This window comes from Erinaceus europaeus, chromosome 16, assembly GCF_950295315.1.
Source record: "Erinaceus europaeus chromosome 16, mEriEur2.1, whole genome shotgun sequence".
Classification (NCBI taxonomy): domain Eukaryota; kingdom Metazoa; phylum Chordata; class Mammalia; order Eulipotyphla; family Erinaceidae; genus Erinaceus; species Erinaceus europaeus.
The window spans coordinates 77,974,037-77,980,240 of record NC_080177.1 but is presented as its reverse complement, the minus strand read 5'-3'; the positions used below and the strand labels follow the sequence as shown (position 1 = coordinate 77,980,240).

At 52.7% G+C, this 6,204-nt stretch overlaps 1 protein-coding gene across 4 annotated transcripts in view; it reads left to right on the top strand.

The window, feature by feature from the left end:
- Positions 1 to 218: 218 nt before the first annotated feature.
- RBM25 (RNA binding motif protein 25) overlaps positions 219 to 6,204 on the top strand; it is a 49,370-nt gene continuing 43,384 nt past the window's right edge. For all 4 annotated transcript variants that reach the window (XM_007521747.3, XM_060175505.1, XM_060175506.1 and 1 more), the window contains exon 1: positions 219 to 408. The gene's annotated coding sequence lies outside the window, so the exon portion shown is untranslated. The remainder of the gene's footprint in view (positions 409 to 6,204) is intronic.

The window sequence follows — 6,204 nt, the reverse complement described above, 5'->3', positions numbered from 1 at the left end:
AAGATGGCGGCGCGTGGCAAGATGCAATCGGATCCAATCGGAAAAGAAAAATGGCAGCGCGGGGCGTCCTCGGCGCCTCGGGCCTTTCTAGTCCGCACCCGGCGGCCCTTCTCTATGGTGGCCCGCGGGCCGCGAGATGGCTTCCGAGCAAACGGCCGCGACGCTCTAGCCACGGGTCCTCTCTATGGTCCCCGCCCTCCCCGCCCCCGCCGCAGTGCACGCCGGGCAAGAGGAAGACGCCCGAGGCTTCCCCCGCGCAGCGCGGCCGACTCTGCGGCCTGTGCGAGGAGGCGCCCGGCGGAGCCTGTCTCTCGGCGGCGCGGCTCGCAGGGACCGTGGACCGGGGGCGCCCGCTTGTGACCTGGACCCCAGGAGGCTGTGAAAATCGTGCCGTTTCCCCAGCGGCGGGTGAGTTCGCGTCTCTGGACGCGCCGGGAAGCCGCAGCCCGGCTCCTCAGCCCGGGCGGGACGGAAAGGCGGCGGCGGCGGCGGCGGCGGCGGCGGGCGCTGGGGGAGGGGCGCGCGGCTGCTTTCGGGGCCCCGGGGCCCGCCCGCCCGCCTGCTCCTGCTCCTGCTCCTGCTCCTCCTCGTCTTCCCCCTTCCTTCCTTCCTTCCTTCCTTCCTTCCTTCCTCCTCCTCGCGGTTCGCCGTCGAGCGCTGTCCCCGGCCCTGCCGGCTTCCATGTTTCCTCCCCAATCGCCCTCTTGCGCCTGGGGGAGCCCCGGCCCCCCACGCCGGGCTCGAACCCCCTCGGTTTCCTGGGTCCCCGGGGCCCGGCCGGCACCCAGCCCGCCCGCGGGTGCGTTTCCCTCCCCGTGTGGTCGGCCGGCCGGCCCGCCCGCCTCCCGTCCCTCCTCCATCTCCCCCCCCCCTCTCTCTCCCTCTCCCTCTCTCTCCATATTTTTACTCGTTTATTTGCATAGAGCCAGGAATGGAGGGGACAGACAGACAGACAGACAGACAGACGCACACCTGCGGCTCGGCTTCACCACTCGGGAAGCTGCGCCCCTGCAGGTGGGGGCCCGGGGGCTCGAACCCGGGGCCTTTCGCGCTGCGGTGCGAGCGCCCAGCCGGGTCGGGGACACGCGCTCACCCGCCGGGTGCGGCTCCTGGGCATCCTCCCTCTGCGCGTGTGTGTCTCTGTCTCTGTCTCTCTGTCTGTCTCTGTCTCTCTGTGTCTCTCTGTCTATCTGTGTCTCTGTCTCTCTCTATGTCTCTCTGTCTCTCTCTGTCTCTCTGTCTCTGCCTCTGTGTCTCTGTCTCTCTATGTCTCTGTCTCTCTGCCTCTCTGTCTCTGTCTCTGTCTATCTGTGTCTCTGTCTCTCTCTGTCTCTGTCTGTCTCTGCCTCTCTGTGTCTCTGTCTCTCTATGCCTCTGTCTCTCTGCCTCTCTGTCTCTGTCTATCTGTGTCTCTGTCTCTCTCTGTCTCTGTCTCTCTCTGCCTCTCTCTGTCTCTCTCTGTCTCTGCCTCTCTGTGTCTCTGTCTCTCTATGCCTCTGTCTCTCTGCCTCTCTGTCTCTGTCTATCTGTGTCTCTGCCTCTCTCTGTCTCTGTCTCTCTCTGCCTCTCTCTGTCTCTCTCTGTCTCTGCCTCTCTGTGTCTCTGTCTCTCTATGTCTCTGTCTCTCTGCCTCTCTGTCTCTGTCTATCTGTGTCTCTGTCTCTCTCTATGTCTCTCTGTCTCTCTGTGTCTGTATCTCTCTGTCTCTCTCTATGTCTCTGTGTCTCTCTGTCTCTGCCTCTCTGTCTCTCTATGTCTCTGTGTCTCTCTGTCTCTGTGTCTCTCTCTGTGTGTCTCTGTCTGTCTCTCTCTGTCTGTCTCTGTCTCTGTCTCTCTGTCTCTTTTTGTCTTTTTTAGGGCCAGTGTGCCCAAAGTCGGGGTGGAGCCGCAGTAAAACTGTCTCCATTCGCCCCCTGGTTGTAGCCAGGCTGCTACTTTCTCACCCTCCTTTGGGCCAAGTGTTGAGGCTTTTGATACGCGGGCTGTTTGGTTTTTTTTTTTTTTGGTTTTTTTGTTTTGTTTTGTTTTGTTGTTTTTTGTTTTTCCCCCCTTTTCTCTTTTTTGTTTTTTAAATCGAGTCGCATGAAGACGACTTTCGAAGTTGTGCGGTTTGGATATCTACTGCCCTGGAAGTAAAATGCTTTTTCTTTTTTAAAATTTCTTTAAAATTTTATTCCGTCAGAAATTGAGAGGGAAGGGGGTGACAGACAGGGAGAGAGACAGAGAGACACCTGCAGCCCTGCTTCACCGCTGGTGACGCTCTCCCCCTGCAGGTGGGGACCAGGGCCTCGAACCTGGGTCCTTGTGCACTGTGACAAGTGCGCACAACCACCCGGCCCCCCCTTCTTTTTAATAATTTATTTATTCACGAGAAAGGAGAGAGAACCAGACGTCATCACCCTGGTGCATGTGCTGCCAGGGATTGAACTCGGGACCTCATGGTTGAGAACCCAGTGCTGTAACCACTGCACCACTTCCCAGACCACAAAATAATGCCATTGTTAATTATTGTTATTATTATTATTTTAGTTACTGGATAGAGACAGAAATTGGAGGGGGGGAGGGAGAAAGAGAGAGACACCTGCAGCCGTGCTCCACCACTGGGGGAAGCTGCCCCTCTGCAGGTGGGGGCCGGGGGCTCGAACCCAGGGCCTTGCTCAGCCAGGTGCACCCCTGCGGGCCCTGAAACACTGTGGCTTCCATGCCGGGCAGAAGGGAGCAGCCAGGAGAGAGACGTGGCCGGCCGCCTGGGGCAGCTCGGGGCTCGCTGGGTCACCGACAGCGCCTGCTGACCACGCCGTAGCTTCCCTCCCTGTCAGGTGAGGGCTGTGAGCATGGCCCGAGCATCGCCCGGCCTGGGGGACTGAACCCAGGACTTGGGAGCCTAGTGTGTGCGCAGTAAGTTGTTGGGCTGAGGGAGAAACGGGCAGAGCTCCTTGTTGCAGCGCCCAGCTAACGGCGATCCACATTTTGAGCCGCCTTCGTATCAACCGGTATGGATACTTGTAGCTGCAACTTCAGCCCCAGCCCCGAGTGCAGCGGGGGCGAAGCTCTGCCGCCGGCCCGGCCCGGGCCCCACTAGCTCGGTCGCCCTTGCAGCAGGAGGCCGCCCGGACTGGTGGCGCCCGGGGGCTGCTTGCCACCTTCCGCTCTGCTCCCTGGACAAGTTAGCTTTCTTTATCAGCGAAAGGAGACAGTTACCCCGGCTAATTCGGTGCACGTTGAGGACATTGGTAAACCAAAGTCAGTTTCGACATGTTCTGTTTTCATTGTTATCTTTGGAGGATCTCCCTTTTCTGCTCCCCAGACTATTTTTTCCTCCTGGGGACAGTATGATAGAAGTCTTTTGGGAAGAACATGTCTTTATTGTCCTACTGTTAATGCGTACGTCCACTAACGCTAATGGTTTTGACAGAAACTTTTCAACCTATTTTTCAAGAGATGCACAGGGAGGGGCCGGGGCAGTGGCACACCCAGTTAAGTGCACATAGCAGCACTTACTATGCACAGGGTTCAAAGCCCGCACCCCACCTGCAGCCGGAACACATCACTAGTGGTGAGGCAGTTCTCTCTCCCGCCTTGTAAAATACATTTTATTTATGTGTTGGATAGACACAAACCAAGAGGGAAGGGGAAGACGATTTATATTTATTTCAGCGGACAAAGAGAAATTGAGTAGCGGAGAGGTGCTAAAGGAGAGAGGAGAAAAAAACATCTGGGGACTCGGGCGGTAGCACAGCGGGTTAAGTGCAGGTGGCACAAAGTGCAAGGACCGGCCTAAGGATCCCGGTTCAAGCCCCGGCTCCCCACTTGCGGGGGGGGGGGGGTTTGCTTCACATATGGTGAAACAGGTCTGCGGGTGTCTATCTTTGTCTCTCCCCCTCTGTCTTCCCCATCTCTCTATTTCTCCTTGACCTATCCGATAACAATAAAAACAAGGGCAACAAAAGGGAAAAATAAATAAAAATAAATGTTTTTAAAAAATCTGTAGCTCTACGACTGACACACCCCACCTACACACTCAAGGGAAGACGGGGGCTTGAATCTGGCTCTTTGCACATGTAGATTTATGTAGTTTTTGGTGGGTGGTGGTGGTGTTTGTCTTACCCAGAGCACTGTTGAGTTCTGGCGTATGGTGGTGTCTGGGATTGAACCTGGGGCTGTCTTCCCCTTTTGGTATGAAATTTATTGAGATAAAATCTGTATTCAGGGAGTCGGGCAGTAGCACAGTGGCTTAAGCACACATGGCGCAAAGCGCAAGGAACAGCGTAAGGATCCCGGTTCAAGCCCCGGCTCCCCACCTGCAGGGGAGTCACTTCACAGGCGGTGAAGCAGGTCTGCAGGTGTCTGTCTTTCTCTCCCCCTCTCTGTCTTCCCCATCTCCATTTCTCTCTGGCCTATCCAACCACGATGACAACAGTAATAACCACAACAATAAAACAAGGGCAACAAAAGGGAATAAATAAAAACAAAATACTAAAAATATTTTTAATATTCAGCAAAATGTTTTTTTTTTTTAATTTTTTTTCTTTTTCTTCTTATTTTTTTTAACCAGAGCACTACTCAACTCAGGTTTATGGGGTGGTGCAGGGGAGTGAACCTGGGACTTTGGAGTCTCAGGCGTGAGAGTCTGTTTGCATAACCATTATGCTGTCTACCCCAGCCCTCATTTTCTTTTCTTTAAATAATTCATCATCATGCTCATTATTATTAGCAGAGCACTGCTCAGCTCTGGCTTGTGGTGTGGAAGATTGAACCTGGGCCTATGGTGTCTCAGGCAGGAAAGTCTTTTTGTATAACCATTATACTATCTACCCCCTCGCCCTGCATTCATTTTCATTTTTGTGAAATAATTGCTTTTATGAGAGGTAGATAATGATAGAGAAATCATGCATTGATCAGCTTTGGGATGTGGTTGTGTTGAGGCTTGAGCCTGGGCCTCTGGGACCCCCGCCATGCAGGTTCTGCGCTATAGTATTGAGCTGTTTGTGGAGCTCACCAAACAGTTTCAGTGCTAAGAATGTAGCTGGGGGCGGGGTGGAGACAGTGCTAGCAAAAGGGAGACATGTGCTGCACTGCTTTGCCTCTCACGAAGCCTCCCCCCAGGGTTCTGGGGCTTGACCCCAAGTCCCTGTACATGGTAACCTAGTGACCCACTGCCTGGCCCCCAAGAATGTAGCAATTTAAAAAGATGTTTATGTCTCACATTTGGGGAAAAGTAGTTCCAAACAAGTCTAGTGCCTTAGCCACTGCACCACCTCCCGGACCACAATAAATATATGGTTTTTTTTGGGAGTCGGGCTGTAGCGTAGTGGGTTAAGCGCAGGTGGCGCAAAGCACAGGGACCGGCATAAGGATCCCGGTTCGAGCCCCCGGCTCCCCACCTGCAGGGGAGTCGCTTCACAGGCGGTGAAGCAGGTCTGCAGGTGTCTGTCTTCCCCTCCTCTCTCCATTTTTCTCTGTCCTATCCAACAACGACAACAACAATAATAACTACAACAGTAAAACAACAAGGGCAACAAAAGGGAATAAATAAATAAAATAAATATAAAAAATAAATAAAAGAAAACCATTTAAAAAAAAAGAATTTTTGGCCCAGTCTCTGTAACTATTACGGCTAGGCACTGATCACTGCTAGCACGGTACCTGCCTGGTACATGGCAGCTTTTTAATAAATTTGTTTAATGACATCCTTGATTTATCTGTTTACTGATTTCATTCACTGGTTATTTATTCAACAGGTAATAATAGCTGCCCTCAGGAAGTACTGAGATAGAGTATTAAAATGGTAAACAAGAACTTATATAAGGACAATCTCTGTTTATTTTTCATTTTTTTAAATTTTTTAATATTTTCCCTTTTATTGCCCTTGTTTTTTGTTGTTGTAGTTATTATTACTGTTACTGATGTCATTGAGTGGGAAAGGGGAATAAAATGGGGAAGGAGAGACAGACACCTTCAGCCTTACTTCACCACTGTGAGGCTTTCTCCCTGCAGGTGGGGACCAGGGTCTTGAACCTGGGTCCTTGCGCACTATATAATGTGTGTGCTTACCCAGGTGAGCCACCGCCACCTGGCCCCTGAAGTCTTTCTATGACCATTTGTATAATCTCAACTCAGTGTGCGTAGTGTATTAATGATCTGTTTTGCAGAATTACTCAAGCAAATGTTGAGGTTTATATGTCCAATAATCCAGAGACTTTT